The sequence below is a fragment of the Cnephaeus nilssonii genome, assembly GCF_951640355.1.
Source record: "Cnephaeus nilssonii genome assembly, chromosome: 5".
NCBI classification, from domain to species: domain Eukaryota; kingdom Metazoa; phylum Chordata; class Mammalia; order Chiroptera; family Vespertilionidae; genus Cnephaeus; species Cnephaeus nilssonii.
The window spans coordinates 93,750,946-93,769,423 of record NC_137076.1 but is presented as its reverse complement, the minus strand read 5'-3'; the positions used below and the strand labels follow the sequence as shown (position 1 = coordinate 93,769,423).

General features: G+C 43.8%; 1 pseudogene across 1 annotated transcript; it reads right to left on the bottom strand.

The window, feature by feature from the left end:
- Positions 1 to 16,694: 16,694 nt before the first annotated feature.
- LOC307099097 (sequestosome-1-like) lies at positions 16,695 to 17,856 on the bottom strand (annotated as a pseudogene). The gene has a single exon. The product of its transcript is annotated as a sequestosome-1-like (transcript).
- Between the last annotated feature and the right edge of the window lie 622 nt (positions 17,857 to 18,478).

Below are 18,478 nucleotides of genomic sequence, written 5' to 3'. Positions count from 1 at the left end.
TATTAATTCAATATCAAATTATTAATTTATGCCAGAAACTAAAGTATGAATGCTGTCATATTGCAGCATAAATAATAGAGGAGACCAGACCTCGAACCACACTTTGAGACTCTCTAATATAATTGATTCCCACTCCCAACTGGCCCCATCCACACAGAACCACATGACCAGTTACAAATGTTGACAAATGTGTTCACCAGTCAACAAATATTGAGTATTAGAATATTACAAGCAAAAACTTTTTTTTGGCTTTAGATGAGTCTTTTTATCTCTTAAGTTATTTATCCTTTAGTCTCTAGATTTAGTGTATATTTACTATTTGCCACAAACTATTCTGTGAGCTTGGGTACACTTTTGACCATAATCTAGAAATGCAAGTGGGAGAAAACAGACTTCTTTACAAAACCAGAATGAATCCCAAGTCTAGAGACAATGAAGGCTGCCTGTCAGCCAACCCCAGGAAAATGGTACTCGGTGCTCAAGACCTTTATTTGAAAAACTGACCTGAGAAACAACCTCAGTGTTTTGCTACCTGATTAAGCAAATACTTATAGACCCCAAAAAAAGTGGTTGGAGAAGATGAGTGGCACATTTGGGCAATTACAGGACAGAATGTGGTTCCAAATAGCCTTCAGTTTAATTTAAAATGCTTGATCCACAGAAAGGGAAATAAAAAGCGAGTTTAGACTTGAGTCCTGACTCTGCAAAAAGCTAGTTAACAGCCTTAAGCAAGTGACTGAAACTCCCTGGGCCTTTGTTGCTTCATCATCAATTGATGATGAGACTGCAGAAACATCTACAGAAGTCATTTGCTAAATTTTAAAAATATAACAATTACACTTGTTGGCTGTCTTAGTTAGGGCTGCTATAACAAAAACACCATAGACTGGGTGGCTTACAAACAACAGAAATTTATTTCTCACAGTTCTGGAGGCTGAGAAGTCCAAGATCAAGGCGCTGGCAGATCCGCAGTCTGGTGAGAGCTGTCTTCCCAGCTCATAGATGGCTGTCTTTTGGTTGTGGCGGAGGGCAGAGAGAAAGAGGCAAGCTCTCTGATGTCTCTCCTTATAAATGCAGCAATTCCATTCATGAAGATTCCACTGCCATGACCTCCCAAAGGCCCCACCTCCTTATACTATCACATTGGGGGGTGAGGATTTCAACATATGAATTTGGGGGGAACATAAACATTCAGTCTATAACATTGTCCAAAATTTGACAGCTTTACTCATAGAATCCTTCAAAGTTTTGACATGGATACTATTGGGTCCTGCAAGTTTTCTTAGTTATGCCTTAAGTTAGGATATTCTGAGACATTTCTCAAAGCACATGCTGTAGACTTCAAGTTCCAAAGACAATCCATGAAGAAAAGCTTCCATGGTAAAATAAACTTGGAAAACACAGCAAACCATAACCTCAACTTTGGATATTCAGTATCTATATTTAACATATTAAAGACTCTAAGAAGTCCTGAAGCAATCAAACAAAGAACCTTTGCTTTGTTTAGCCCATCTCCCTTGAGTCCTATTGTCAGTATCTGTACCTTTTTGCCTGATTTATATTTGTAATCTTTCTCTCTCTCTTCTCACTCTCCCTCTCCCCCCTTTCTTTCTCTCTTCTACCAGGAAAGTAACAGCCCCCCAAGAGCAGCCCTCAGCCAATAGCTGATGAGAGTTGGGGGGGCGGGCAGGTAGCTATCCCAGCTCTCTTGCTGCTTGGTTGGGATAGCTCAGAGGCATGTGCTTTAAACTGTCTCCCATGGGGTTAAGTTCTAATCATCCACAATAGTTGCTGGTTTGATAAGGTACCATTTATTAGATGCCTTCCTTCACTGTCTTACTTTCCCACTCCCCATCTCCCAAATAAACTACTGGCACACAAATCCTCCTAGAAGGCCCACACCATTATGACCAGGGTTCCCCACATGTGTGTGAAGACAGATCGGTCTTCACATAACACTTTTTCAATTAGCCCAAACTCTTTTGGTGGCAAGTGAGAGAAGCCCAATACTAACTGGCTAAAAGAGAAAAATTACTTTAAGTCCAAGGATAGTCTGGCTTTCAGCCTGGCATAACTCAGGGTCTTGGACAAAGTCACGGTGACTCTCTCCATCTCCATTTATGGGCTCTGCATTTCTGTGTGTTGGCTTCATTTGAGCAGGCTCTTCCCATAAGGAAGAAAAATGACCATCAGCAAGAGCTTACATCCTCTCTTTTCAGCAACCCCAGTGAAAAAATGGGCATATTCCTGTCAATAATTCCAAAAAAAAGGGCCCAAAAGGCATCATGGGACTGTCTTTGGTCACATGGTCATCCCTGCATCCATTCCTGAGACAGATAAGATGGAATGTGCTGGTTGAACAATCCTGGGCCATGTGCCCACCTCTGGACTCAAACACACTTAAACCACAGGGACCAATAATAGAAGGAAGGGGTGGCTCCTTGAAGGCCAATCAGGGTGTTGCTATCAGCAGGAAGAAATGGCTTCAGGGCAGACACAAATGACAGATGTCCACTCTACCCTTCAACATTCTATAGCCCTCACTTGGGGAAATGCTAGTTTTACAGCATTCACAATTACTTCCTCCAAAATCCCTGAGGAAGCCTTTCCTGGAAAACGAGTTAAGTCTTTCTGACAACTTCACATCATCCTGATATACCCTTGACCCATGGCCATGTTATCGGTGTCACCAGCTCTCCACTTGGCTTCCCGGTTTTGGTATATTTAAAAGTATTGATTATCAGCACTGGTACTTCTTGTCAAAATAAAAAAGATATTCCATCAATTCTTTTCCATCTACCTAGATCTTCAAGATTAATGTCTTTACTATTTCTATCAAGGAAGGTGATCCAGCCCTAGCTGGTTTGGCTCAGTGGATAGAGCATCAGTCTGCGGACTTAAGGGTCCCAGGTTCAAATCCGGTCAAAGGCACATGCCTGGGTTGCGGGCTTCATCCCCATTAGGGGATGTGCAGGAGGCAGCCAATCAATGATTCTCTCTCATCATTGATGTTTCTATCTCTCCTTCCCTCTCCCTTCCTCTCTGATATCAATAAAGATATATTTAAAAAAAAAAAAGGAAGGTGATCCAATAGCCTTAAGCAAACAGGAGAACACATTTACCTCCATAAAAAGACTAAAGAATAATGGAGCTCAGAAGTGTACTCGATAAACCACCCAACCACTCCTGAAAACATTTTTTCTTTTACTTTCTTGTCTTTCCCACAGGAAAAAAAAATTGAAACCCAGAAACAAACAAATGGGGGGGGGGGGGAACACTGAAGAATTTAACTACACACTTGTGGTTTTCTTGGTTTTCCTAGAATTCACTACAATGCCAGAAATTAATTTTTAAGTAACGACAAGCATGGGATCACAACCAACATCACGTGAAGAAAAGGAAAGCACCTCAAGAATGTTATAGTTGGCATGGAAACACTCCTCTGTGGCTGGAAGAGCCAAAAGAGAAGGGCAAGTTTCACATACCAGCCTTGGAAAGCATTGTTGGTTTGCATATTCTTAAACAATGTAATACTGCCTTTCTAATTTTTTTTTCTATTTCTTTTCTCTCCAGGAGGAATCTCACAGAAGTAGGGACACTCATCTACATTATAAGGGGAGCCCTTAGGACATTTTCTTCCATCTTGCTTTGCTCATTCTCTATATTGAGAAAGAAGGTCCCTGAGTCATTTCTATTTAATGGCTACCCTGACAAATACAACTACTCATGTTCAGCATTAAAAAGGTAGTACATTATGCCTGGGTCGAGGTGGCTCAGTGGTTGAACATCAACCTATGAACCAGGAGATCACGGTTCAATTCCTGGTCAGGGCATATGCCTGAGTTGCAGGCTTGATCCCTGATCATGCAGGAGGCAGCCGATCAATGATTCTCTCTCATCATTGATGTTTCTATCTCTCTTTCCCTCTCTGAAATCAATTTAAATATATTTTTAAAAATAATAAAATCAAAAGGTACATTATGTAAAATCATATATGATTTCAAAGTTCCTCAGTCTATCCGTGATAAGCAGCTTTTAAAATACAGAACAGCCCTAGACTGTTTGGCTAGGTGGCTAGAGATTCAGCCTGCAGACTAAAGGGCCCCGGGTTCAATTCCAGTCAGGGGCACATGCCTGGGTTGTGGCTCAATCCCCAGTAGGGGGCGTGCAGGAGGCAGCCAATCAACTACTTTCTCTCATCATTGAAGTTTATATCTCTCTCTTCCTCTCTGAAGTCAATAAAAATGTATTTTAAAAAATAATAATACAGAACAAAGGCCCCCTTTGACTTTTCAGCAGTGGTGTGCACTATGCTCACACGTGTGCCAGCTTGGGGAAGGGCATTAATCAAGTGCTGCTATTCATGCCCCAAGTGGCTGCACCCACCTCACCAACACATCATTCCATGTGGACACACACACACACACACACACACACACACACACACACACCATTTTCATGAGCCCCTACTCTTCCCCAGGTGTCCTAGGACAGCCTCAATACCAAGCCTAGGCAGCCCATGCAAGGAGGAACCTGAAAAGACTCAATATTAGGGGGCCAGTAAATAAGTGGGGAGACATCCGTTCCATTCAACTATGAGAAAAAATTCTTCCACAGAATGTTAATGATATGGAAAAATACCAACAATAAAACTGTTTTTTAAGAATGAGAAGAAATATGCTCAAACATTAAAAGTAACACTCTGGATGATAAAATTATGAGTAGTTTTTATTCCTTCATGTTTTCCCATGTTTTCTACAATGAATATGTTACTTTATAATCAGGAAAAAACACACAGGCAAAATATTGAAAAATATTTTAAAAGCCTCTGAGAAAAATCTGCAAAATGCTTATATTACCAAGTAGGTAATTACCACAAAAACCAGAGCCTCAGATTCTCTTCCACATCAATAGACCACCACCTCATTACATATACTTACCCTCCACCCCAACATCGAAACCTCCTAAATCGTCAGTGCCACGTCACAACTTCATCCTCCCAACAGTGCTTTGCACAAAACAGGTGCCCAAGAAGTGCAGTGTGCATTGATGCGTGAGAGCACGGTGGTTACCAGGTGGGTGTGAATAGGCGGGACCATCAGGGGACAAGGAGAACTAAGGGTCCAGGAGCTCTGGAGCCTGGAAACGTCAGGTAAGCACCTGAAATCAGAGAAGCTGATGGAAGAGTCAAAGGTCCAGGGAGTGAGGCAGGGTCTGTGGGATTGGGAGTTTAGGTGGTTAACACAAGCATCTCAGAAGTCAGTTGAGTCGGTGGCCCTGAAAGTCAAGACAGCAAAGCGAGGATGAGCCTGCTTTCAGCTTTCTGCTCAACAAGGGGGTCCTAGGAGAAGTGTGCTCTGTAGTTACCCAGAGTCGCCCCCTGCATGCACCAGATCCAGACGGCTTGACTAAAAACAATTTAGCCACAGAAATTTAATCCACTGAGCAATTTAGGCTGGCAATACAGGGTTCCTTAGAACAGCCTAGTCCCCCAATAGGATGTCTTTTAAAATATCATTTATTGTTTTTGCAAATTTTCAAAAAATAATGCGTTCTCCTTAGAGAAATATCTTGGATGGCTAATAAGCATATCAAACTTAACACGTCCAAAACTGGGCTCCTGGTCTTGTCTCCCAAACTCCACCTTCCTGCAGACTGCCCCATCTCAACAAATGCAGATCCATCCTTCCATCCTTCCACTCACCCAGGCCAAACAATTGGGATTCATACCTGACGGCTCTCTCTGTCTCATATTCCATATCCTGTATATATAAGCAAGTCCTGTAGACTCTAATTTCAAAATATATCAATAATTTAACCACTTTTCACCACTTCCGCAGCAATCACCTTGGTCCAAACCACCATCGCCTCTCATCAGTCGTCTCCTGCTTTCACCTTTGTCCCTGCCACAGATGATCTCCCAAGGGCAATCACAGTGATGTGTCTGAAACATACGGCAGGTTACATCACAGCTCTGCTCAGAACCCTCTGGTGATCGCCTACTCTTCCCCATGGCTGACTGTGCCAATCACATGGGCGTGCGCACGCACGAGAACCACCCCTCACCTCCATATTCCCCAAGGATGAGCAGACAAAGACAAGGCAGACCTCTCTGAGATGGCCAAGGCACAGTGCTGGCACTGCACAGTGGGCTTTTGCAGAGCTAAAACCATAGGGTTGATTTTTGGAGTCCAGTTACCCTCATCTCTTTTCCTCGCACTGCAGGGCAGTTCCTGTGGGGCACAGACAGGGTCACAGTGTTGTTCCACACCTGTCACCCTTGCTCATCCTGACCACTAGGTTCCTTGGATTCTGTATCCCTCTGAAACCACCCAGTTGGAGAAGTGTGCTCTGTAATTTTGAGACTTTAGGCTGACTTCCCAGTATCTGAATAAAGTGGATGATGCAGAGTGTTGTTTTTCGTTTCCAAGAAAAAGGGAAATGAGACCCTCTGTTTCATATCAGCAGTTCATCTACTGAGGTGAGGTGTCACCAGCAAGACTACTGGGCTTTGCCCTGACCGGTTTGGCTCAGTGGATAGAGCGTCGGCCTGCGGACTGAGGGGTCCCAGGTTCGATTCCGGTCAAGGGCATGTACCTTGGTTGCGGCACATCCCCGGTGGGGCATATGCAGGAGGCAGCTGATCGATGTTTCTCTCTCATTGATGTTTCTAGCTCTCTACCCTCTCCCTTCCTCTCTGTAAAAAATCAATAAAATATATTTTTTTTAAAAAAAGACTACTGGGCTTTAACCATTGCCAAAAGGTGATTTCTGAGAGGGAATGCAGAGTTGGCACCTACAAAGGACTCAGTCTTCATGTAAAGAAAGGAGAGAGACCAGTCATCCTTCAGCAATCCAACTCAGGGATCCCTCATGAAGAGAGATGAAAGGATGAATAAATGGCACTCTGAAGCTACTCTGTGACATGCTCTATGCTGGTGCTTTCATATAAGTTATCTTCGTTAATCCTCATAACCACCATATTAAAAAGAATTACCTGTGATGTGTCATTTTACCAACTTCACAGATGAAGAAAATGTGACCCAAGGAAATTAAATAATTCTAAGAAACTATGCCAAAACTTGAAATCTCCTTGAAACTTTATTGCCCTAATACAGCCCCTCCCCTATACTGTATTTTTGGTCTTCAAGTTTATTTTTTTAATATATTTTTATTTATTTCAAAGAGGAAGGGAGAGGGGGAGAGAGATAGAAACATCAATGATGAGAATAATTGATCAGCTGCCTCCTGCACACATGCCACTGGGGATCAAGCCTGTAACCCAGGCATGTGCCCTTGACCAGAATCAAACCCGGGGTCCTTCAGTTCACAGGCTGATGCTCTATCCACTGAGCCAAACCAGCTAGGGCTGGTCTTCAAATTTAAATGAAATAGTAGTTTCTAGATTTGGGAGAGATGGAAGGAATAAGAGGTAAGTACCAAAGAATATGGGATTTCTCTGAAGGGGGTGAAAATGTTCTGAAATTGATTGTGGCAATGTTTGCCCAACTCTGTAAATATACTAAAATCCATTGGATTATATACTTGAAATGGATGGATGGTACAGTATGTGAATTATATCATGATAAAGCAGTCACCAAAAAAAAAATAACATTTAATGGAAGGCTTTCCCAATGAAGTCACAAAAAACTCTCAGTTCCCAATAATCAGCATATCTTGAGGTTCCAAGGCTGTGCTTTATACCTCTTTGTGATTTTATCAAGTAGGCAATAAATAAATGGCTCTGATAGTAATGATAAAAAATATCCAAATTTCCCCACTCCAGTTGTGGGGGGAAATGCCCAGTTAAATGCAAGTGAATGGAGATCAAAAGCATAATCCTAGATAAAAATAAAACAGCCAAATCTTCTCTAGCATAGTTCCTCTCCCATTTTAAGAATCTGCCCCCACTCTCCTCACATTTCCTCCTCTTCCATCACCACCACAATGATTTTGTGATTACACAATTTTATTCTGAATAAAATTAGAAATTGGCTAAAGAAGCAATGGTATTCTCCTGATTCTATGATGTCATCCCTTTAAAATGAATCTCAATAATAACTTTCCAAGAAATAAAAATGAAACATGACATGAATCACATACACTGTACACTAATTGAGCATTTCGGAAGTGTTAAAATGTGGGAGGAAATGCAACTTAGAATCAAAGAAATGAAGTAATTCCTATGAAGGTGGTAATCTAGTTAAAGAACTATTTCTCCATTTTGAAGAAAAACAAAATGCTTTTTTTTTAGACTCACAGGGGTGACGAATCTTTAATGATGGAATATAGGTCTGAGAAAAATAGAAGAAAAAGTGATATATATTAGAATAAAAAAGGCAGCTTCCCAGAACCTACTAAATACCCAAGGCCATGCCCTATCCATTTATTTTGCTGGAATGAAGCTTCACCCTCATTTTGCAAGGGTAACAGAGGAAGTGGGGGATGGTGTGGCTTTGAAATTTACATGTCCTCAAAGACCTGGAGAGGTGTCCATGGTGGCTGGGACTTCATGGCTGTTACCACCATGCTGCAGAACTTTCAACAAAGGATTGGTAATTGGACCACCCAAGCTCTGAAGAACTGTGAAGCCTTGTTTCTCATTGTTCAGGAAAAAAAAAAAAAAAAAAGCAACTTGGGAACCCAATCCTTCCTATAAATGAATGCTTTGGTTCGATGGTATTGGACAGTCCATTGCAAGTCCATTACTTGGGTTGGAAGTAATCAGGAACTCTTAACATCTCTGCCCCTGGCTTAATCATGGGAAGGATTTGCCCAGCCTAGAACCCCTTGATTCCCTCTGCCTAAAGAAATAAGCCTGGGAACATCTCAGCCAAATGGATCAGACAGGACAGAATATAAATCTCTGTTGTGCTACTTGTGCCAACAACTTGATTCCTTGAATTCCACACCACCTGTACTCCCTGACTACTTCACTCCACCTTGGATGATCAAATCCCACTGGATTTGAGCCTGCCCAAATCTTACGTATCTGCAGGGTGGGGAACCCAGAACAATTCCAGAAACATCCATATATCCACACTAGAGGCCTGGTGCACAAAATTTGTGCACAGGGGGAGGAGGGGGACCCTCAGCCAGGCCTGCGCCCTCTCGCAATCCGGGACTCCTCGGGGGATGTCGGTCCTAAATTGGCAATTGGACATTCCTCTCACAATCCGGGATGCTGTATACACCAGTGACCATACTTTTCATACAGATGAAAAGCATCTTGCTGTTGTATGGGCAGCTACATTTTTTTGCCCTGATTATAAAAAGTAGTACATAACATGATCCCTCTGAGGCAGTAGTACCATTTTCCCCATCTTATGGGTGAAAAAACTGAAGCAGAGAGAAGTTAAGTAATTGGCACTGTCACACAGTTATAAGTGTCAGGATCAAGACTGACCACAAAATGTGCAAGCCAGAGTCCATGTATGTCATTGCTGCATCACCTGTTTTGTCAGTGATAGAGTAGCCTTGACAGGTTTTAATTTTTAAATCTAAGAGACTGTTCCCAACATATAGGGTAGGGTCCCCAGGCCTGGCCAGCGATCAAAGCCATCTGTGGGACAACCAGTGGGTGGGGCAACTGGGGGCCCCCCACTGGCACCCACCTTGGCTGGCGGCCTGGCGTTGCCTACTGGCCGGTCCCGCCCCCTGATCGCGGCTGCTGCCAGTTGCCTCCCTCTCGGGGAGCAGATCATCTGCCCTCTGGTGGTCAGTCATAGCGACTGGTCATTCCACTGTTCAGTTGATTTGCATATTAGGGTTTTATTATATAGGATGATAACTATTTCCTCAGGACAAAGGAAATGCAAAAGTCCAACCAAATGGTGATAATATGAGACTTTCAATAGTGAGTTCCATGGAGGCAGAAACTACCATATTTGCTGGAACAGAAGTTGCAGAATTATTCTGCATAGAGATTTCCTGAGGGAAAGTTATGTGAAATATATTTATCACAGATGACTTAAAAGTAGCTCTAAATTGGAATTAGAGGATAATATTTTGTTTTACAAATATAGCATGTTATATACTGAAATTCAGTAGAAAAGTATATATACTAGATTTGTGCTATTAATTTTAAGAAAGATTATAATTCAGCCCTGCCTGTGTGGCACAGAGGTTGAGGCTCAACCCAGGAACCAAGAGGTCACTATTCAATTCCTGGTCAGGGCACATGCCCAGGTTGTGGGCTCGATCCCCAGTAGGGGGTATGCAGGAGGCAGCTGATAATGTTTCTCTCTCATTAATGTTTTTATCTCTATCCTTCTCCCTTCCTCTCTCTCTAAAAATCAATAAAAACATTTTTAAAAGAAAAATTATAATTCAAATGGCTAGAAATTTTACATTGGCATCAGTGAATCTGAGCACATAGTAGGGTTACAGTAGAGAAGAATCCTATTCATATGCTTGAGATGTGTAGTTGACAGAACAATTTTTATATCAATTAATAATAAATAATTAAAATAATAGTACTTACATAACTTAACCATTTTAACTTTAGACATGTAAATGTACATTTGTTCTTTCACACATTCTCATTCATTAAGAACAGGGATGTTGATTGAAAATGATCATTTTCTCTTTTTTGCATAAACTAAGCTCATTAATGCCTACAATTACTAGTCTAGGTCTTCTTAAAGAGTGATAAGATCTTAAAGACACTTATGAAGGAATCTGAGTGGATGCAGAATCATTCTTGATTTTCACAACATTACACCCATCTTTCACAGTTATTTCTTACACTCCTAATTCAACAGCTATGTGTATATTTTTAATGATCACCTTAATCAGCCCTTACGAAGTATTCAACCATACCCTTACATGTACATTAACTTTATTTTTACACATATGTCTCATTTTCTCAGCAGCAAGCATAGGTAGTTTCTTTGTGGTCCATGAAACAATAGTGTGTTGTAGTAGAAAAGCAAAGGGCAATTATGTGTCAGTTATATCTCAATAAAACTAGAAAAAAATCAAATAAACAAACAGGTAAGCATGCAAGCAATATCTTTGTAGTCCTTTCTTAGAATGAGAAAAAATATAATTAAACTGGTATGTGTGGTTTCCTAAAAAACTAACAGGTGTGGACTTACTTGTTAAAATATGCATGACAGTGTGAAGTAAAAGAATGTATAATACATTTAGCAGGTGAAAAAAAGAGCAGAGTGCTGAGAAACATAAAATCTAGTTCAAGTGTTACTCTACCTCTTCTGAGAGATGTGTCCTTGAACAACCCATTCAGCTTTCTTGAACTTGGTTCTTCCTTTAAAAAAATGAGAGGGTGATCCAAGATCTGAAACTTTCAAACTATAATCCTAAGAATTTTGTGTGCCCACTCCCAGCAGACACGTACCCACGTTCACACATACTGCTTCATACATGCACACACACTCCTTCATACATATACCCACATGCAAATACTCCTTCACATATGTACCCACCTTCACACACAGTCCTTCATACATGGACTCACATGTTCACACACTCCATATATCGCAGCTGAGGCTGTCTGCTTTACATATCAGACTTCTGGGTAAGATCTGATATTGGAGATTGCTGGGGTAGATAACATCGGAGTTCAGGCCAGCTCTAACTCTCTGATCTTTCCATACTGCCATTTGTGCAGAGGCACTAAAAAAATGAGTTGTTGATGGTGTCTACTGTGAGCATTGCAAAACTGAACATTCACCTATGGAGAGCTGCTGGAATTAAGCCTCTTTACATGATTCCTCACAATTTGACACATGTTTAAGATTAAAAATGTGCAGCCTCGTTAGCAGAGAAAAGTAAAAAATAAAATTGGCATGGCCTTCAAATTATATTCCCATTTGAAAACTTTACCACCGGATTTTTTTCAGATGCATTTGACATTTTACTTCCCTGTTAAGGGCTAAGCTCAATAAAAATAAAAGAGAGAGGGAGAAAAGAAAGCACCAAACAAGCAGTCTTGTAGGAGGACAGAGAACAGCTTGATAAAGATCACCGGAAGACTTCGGCCTCTAGAAAGTCAGGAGCCTTGTAATAAATAACCCTGCATAAATCTAAATAGGTTTGAAATGTTTAACCAGTTTTTACATGTGAGCTAATACACATACCCACAGCGGTCTAATATGCTTTAGCTTCATATCCTGAGCACTATAAAAATGTCCCATTATTGGTGTTCACAACAATTTAACAGCTTGGATAGATTATATTCCTTAGGGACAGAAGGCAGCTGCAAAGTGAGGTTCAAGTTCCTGAAGTTCAGATAGTTTGAGGACATTAAGAAAGTTTCCCATAGGAAGAATTAAATTCTCTCAAGTGAAAAACAAGGAGTGAGGATTTCTTCAATTAATCCCATATTTTGGACAGAGGCAGTGGAAATTGTCAGTTTCACAGGTGACTTTTGTAGAAAGGCTTAAACCAGTATTTTCTCAAGGGCCATAGGCAGGTCTGTTAGAAGTATAGAAGAATGAAAATATATAGAAAATTTGCATATTCATTGTGACAAGTTTACATATACTAACAAGGTCTACACAGTTGACTCTCAAGTTCATATTTTAGTGCTGCTACCTTTAAGTTAGTTTAAAAGTTCACTCACCCCTTCTTACTCAGCTGATATTACTGACTTGGGTCCCTGAGGGGAGGTACATTACTTAATTCATACAATCAGAGGAAGGATGATGAGATGCCCGAGTTGAAAAGGTTTTGTTCTCTACCTCTCCAACATATAGAATTAGGGACATGATGGCAAGGTCATCTGGACTTTTCCTGCGGCCCCTCAGTGCTGATGAACCAGCTGGAAAACAGTGACTTAAAGAGGGAAAACACACAGAAACCCACCTAGGACTCAGAGAATGGGCTTTGGGATCAAAGAGTAGTGAGTCCCTGTCCCAGCGCTGCTTCTCCCTAACTAAAACTTAGGTTACTGAACCTTCGGAGGCTTTATTTTCTCATCTGTAAAATGGGGATTATATTAAAGATTATATATCCATAGTGTTTTATGCTTAAGCTTCATTCATTATTGTCTTAGAATCATTAACTCATAATGAACTAAGTCTGCTACATGACTTTGATGTTTAAAGTCATCAAAAAGGTCCTACATAGAAAGAATTTCTCATAACTAAGAGAACTTCCATAACCAAACCTTTCATGTTCCACATCAGCACAAAAACTAAGATTATTCATGGAGTCATATACCCTAAAGAAGAAAAAAGACTGTTTTGTAAACTAGGGTTAAAGGTTATTAAATCAGTAGCCAGGTCATCAGCAACCCACTCCCTCCAATATTCTTCAACAGTGAACTAAGGTCACCAGGCCCCTCATTAGCACCTCAGAGTCCCATCCCCACCCCCACCCCCACCCCCACTACTTTTCTTGGTCATTATCCTTGTCTATGTCCACTTTTTTATTATTATTATTGATTTCAGAGAGGAAGGGAAAGGGAGAGAGAGATAGAAACATCAATGATGAGAGAGAATCACTGATCGGCTGCCTCCTGCATGCCCCACACTGGGGATCAAGCTCGAAACCTGGGCATATGCCCTGACCAGGAATCGAATCGAGACCTCCTGGTTCATAGGTCAACGTTCAACTGCCACTGAGCCAGCTGGGCTGTACCCACTTTTTAAAAAGAACCACATGGGTCTGGGTCATTTCAGGAACAAGGGTACAATTAGGCATTATTTCCCCCCTTTCAGCTTGTCCCTGTGATAGAGGGAATAAAGAATACTTGGCAGGGAGGAGGGGAGAGGATGTTAGGCCCAGCCCTGGGCTGACTTTAATTTGAGGCATTTCAGCATGGTTGTTTCTCAGAGTCACTGAGGACTAGCGGTGCAATCCGACTTTGCCTAGATGAATTTCCCATGACAAACGATATTGGCTCATCATCTGTGGTCGTGACTGAGTGCCAGTATTTTTCTTCCTCAAAAGCCTGGGTAGGACAGCACGGAGCTCTTAAGTTCCTTGGGACATTTGTTTCCAATTTTGCAAACACTGTGAATGTGCTTATTTTTGTAGCTCTGTTAGGAAAGTGCATGGCATTTAGTTTTTCTTGTTGGAGTTAATTATAAATCATTAGGGTTCCAGTGCCCACAACAAAGTCCTTGGACCTTGAAGCTCAATCACTGGTGATTGCAATAGTCCTGCCCACAGCCTCCCCCTCCCCCCACCCCCCAACCTCTTGCTAAATCCTCCATTCCTCATTATAAAGCAGGAGAGAGGAGGGGGCGTTATTTTAAGATGTTTTTATTGGCTTCTAAATGTGAAGCTTTGGTTCCAAGGTCGTCTTTTTTCCCAGAGCAAGATAAACTTTTTAGGGTTGTAAATCATGGGACTTTTGCATCACTTGACAGGGTCCATGTTTAAAAGTCACTCTAATCGCCTCTCAGATGACTTAGGAAGCCCAGAGAGTTGCCCACGCACCATGAAAAGGACCCTTTCAGTAGCACTGGGCCTGTGCCCAGGATCTGTTGCTTTAGGACGATAAATTATTTCTATGTTCACCCCCTCCCCACCTCCATTCCCTGTTTATAGAAAACAGCACTGTGACCTGACTGATAACTTTAGGATGAGCCATTGGCAAGAGTGGGAGGACCAAGATGGGGCCCCTCTTCCACCTCTGAACTGACCCCTTTCCTGACCACTGCCAGGCACCCACACCCTTAGGCTGCCCTTGCTGAATTTACCTGGCCCATCTCACTCTCCAGGGCAACACTCACAGTCCCAAGTTTTTCTCATTAAAATATCCCTATCCTGAACGTCTTTTTCCCATAGGGCTCTGCTTCCTGCCAGAGAGCAAATGGGTAATCTAATTTTTTAAAAATACCTGCATTCATGTATCAATAGGTGCTAACTGGATAGTAAAGTTAGGAAGAGACTTGTGTTCTGCCTTTTTTAAACCTCCAAACCCTCTCTTCATTTAAGGCCTTCTTTGGTTGAATCAGAGTATTCACCTCCATCCCCAGTGCTGGAACAGTACCTGGCATCCAGCAGGCTTTGAGAACTATTTGATGAATGAATGAGGGCCCATCCTGCTTCTTCATCCTTCCTCTGCCCCCTCCCCATCCACCAGCAGATCCTGGGGGGGGCGGGGGCCTTGGAGCAGAGCTTGCATGCCTCAGAGTTAATGAAATTTATTCAAACAGTGTCCTAGAATGTTGACCCTAAGGACCCCTGAGTCCCACCTCACCACTTCACAGATAAGGAAACCGAAGCCCAAAGAGGAGGAGTTTCCTGCCTAAGGTCACACAGTGAGTGACTGGAACAGAATCTGATTCAGCTCAGGGGTCATCCCTCCAGGTTTGCTGCCCTGTTCCTTTCTTTTTAACATAAGCCTTCTGGAGAAGAATAACTTGGCAGATGTTCTCAACAGTTTCTTAATGAGGATTTACTTCTAATCTCTCTCTCTCTCACACACACACACACACCACCTTCTTTTCATGGAAGGAGCAAAAGCTTCTAGTCCTGACTGTCCCTCCCCTCCTTTTTACCCCCAGAATCCCCACAAGATGGAGACACAGTCATGAAAACAAACACGCAGAGCTTAGAGATGGTCTTTGTGTGGCTTCCTCTCAAACACAGACTCCAAAATAAGGATTTCAGGACACATTCATGAAGGTAAGCCCACGAGGCGCCGTGAGGAAATGAGGGAGGAGGTAGCAGAGAAGGGAGGAAGACCAATTACCCAATTACGGACTTCTTGATACACACAGTATCACTAATGGCTCGTGGGGTCTCTGCCCCCTAGGGACCCTGCAAGAGGCTGTGTAAACACACCTCAGAAGGTCCCACTGAAGGGCTCCGGTATCTACCCTCCAAATGCTGTTCCACATCAGGAGAAGACCAGGAAGAGGTGTGAACTCTCCCGCACTCCTGGCCCCCACAGGCACACAGTCTCTTGCAAAGTCCCTAGGGGGCAGAGACACCTCGGCCTGCAACGCGGCTGTCCGCAATGTCCACCACCGCAGACACCAACAGCATCTGCTGCAGAGAACCAACAGGTGATCAGAAATTACCATTATTCCATAAAGGGTGACCTACTCCTTTTTTTTTTTTTTTTTCAAACGGATCATCTCTTACTGCAACATCTTGGATTAAAAGTGCTTACACCATTTAATTGCAGTTGGTTTACAGAGATGCTAACAGAATGGCTACAAAGGATCTTCTTACTTTAAAAGCAGGTGACACGTTTGGAAATGAGAGAACTAGAATGGTTGTGAAACGGGCAGTGCTCAGTGACCACCACCATGGGTGCCTGCCAGCCACTCCTGCGCCCGTGGGAGGCCTGCCCTCCTGTACTTGCTGCAGGACAACCACCTCCTGACAGGATGCTGGCTGTTCCAGCTGAACTCTGAGTATATCAGGTTCTAGCAGAAAATCAGCTACACATCAGTTACTTTATTCGTTATTTTAAAAAAGAAAAAGCAGACGACCCTGACCGGGAATAAAAAAATATCCTCAGGTGAGGCAAGTTGGATTCTGGGCTGTTGGTGATATCCTGGCGGACAGAGAGCAGGGAGATGAGGGGGAGACCCCCGGCCCACCCTGGCTACACGAAGCGGGCACCGAGGGAAGCTGGGAAGCACTCCTTAGTCATCATCTCAACGCTGGGAACTCCCTCCTGTCCTTCTCCTACTGCCCTAAATGGCTTCATGCATCCCCACCCCCCCCACCCCGGTTCTGAAAGAAAAATGCAGAGTAACTGGCCCTTAGAGGCGCAGGGTTCTAACAAGCTCAACACAGCTGTGAGACAAGAAAGGGGTCAGATAACAGGTGAGCACAGCTGTCACAAGGGCAGCCCCAATGTCGTAATTCTTGGTCTGCAGGAGCCTGGTGAGCCAGCCGCCTTCATCAGAGAACCCCATGGACAGCATCGGGGTGAGGGACTCAATGAGCCGGGGGTCAGCTTCTGGCGGCAGGTATGGGTACACCGCAGCTTCCTTCAGCCCTGTGGGTACCTCCTGGGAAGGATCCAGAGAGCTTGGCCCTTCAGACTCGGGCATCTGTAGAGACTGGAGTTCGCCTGTCGACGGGTCCACTTCCTTTGAAGATAAATGAGTCCAGTCATTGTCTCCTCCCGAGCAGTTGTCAGACTCCATCTGCTCCTCAGGCTGCACACCCGACTGCAGCGTGATCTCGTTCATTTGCTTCACCCGAGTCTGTGCATCTCCTTCCATGAGCCCGTCCGGTTTGCTGGAGTCAGAAGAGCAGCTTCCTGGCTGAGAGCTGCACCTCTCCTCCGCGCTGGAGCTGCCTGGAGAGACGGGGTCAGGCGTCAGGCGGCTTCTTTTCCCTCCATGTTCCACGTCAATATCCACCTCAATGCCCAGGGGGCTGAGGGCGGCTGCCACACTCTCCCCACAGCAGACTCTGGAAATTCACACTGGGATCCTCTGATGGACCAGAAGCAGAGTTTGCTGTGGGGCTGGCATGGGTGTCCCCTGCCCGAGGAGGACGTGGGCTCCAGTTCCCAGGCAGGCCACCCAACGTGCCAGTTTCAGCTTCCGGAGCCAGCGGCTGTGAGAGAAGCCCTCAGAGAGAGGCCCGAAGGGGCTGGGGAAGGCGAGCCTGCTGTGCTCCCGGTGCATGCCCTTCCCCTCGCAGCCGCTGCACTTGTACCGGGTGCCCACCACCGGACCATTGCAGCCATCAAGGATCACGGGGAGGGGGGGGGGGCACTCCTTCCTCTCTTTAATGTAAGTATGGAAAAGGTCATCCTTCACGTATGCCATGGCCATCATCAGTTCCTCATCACTGGAAAAGGCAACCAAGTCCTGGTCCTCATCGCGGTAGTGCGCCTGGAAGCGGCGGATCTCCCGGGCCCGCGTCCTCCTTTCCCAGAAGGTACACCTTCACGGTGAGTGGCGCCATCACAGCCGGTGGAGGAGCAGGAGCCTGGCCCAGTCTGACCTACTCTTTTATAAAAATATATTTTTTAGTGATTTCAGGGAGGAATGGAGAGAAAGAGAGAAACATCAATGATGAGAGATAATCATTGATCGGCTGCCTCCTGCATGCCCCACACTGGGGATCGAGCCTGCAACCTGGGTATGGGCCCTGACCAGGAATCAAACTGCGACCTCCTGGCTCATAGGTTGATGCTCAACCACTGAGCCACAACGGCTAGGCAAGAGTAACCTACTCTTGAGAAAGCCCTGTGCACAGAGGTGGAATTTCAGCAGCACAAAGAAACTGTATGAAACCCAGTGGGAGGCTGACCTCTTCCTCCAATAGTACTCTTATTCCTAGAAGGCTCTTCTCTGTGCTCATTCTTCAGGTCTCAGCTTGAAAAATAAAAGTTTGCTAGGGAGGCCTTCCCTGACCTGCTCTCATGCCCTTCCCTTGGGTGACACCCTTCTTTACAAACACGTAGTCAGTGTCCACCTTCCCCCACAGACTCTGTGTCCTGAGTGCAGGAACACTGTCTTACTCACTTCCATGCGGCCAGCACCTACCACAAAGTCTGGACATAGAAGGTGCTCAATAAATATCT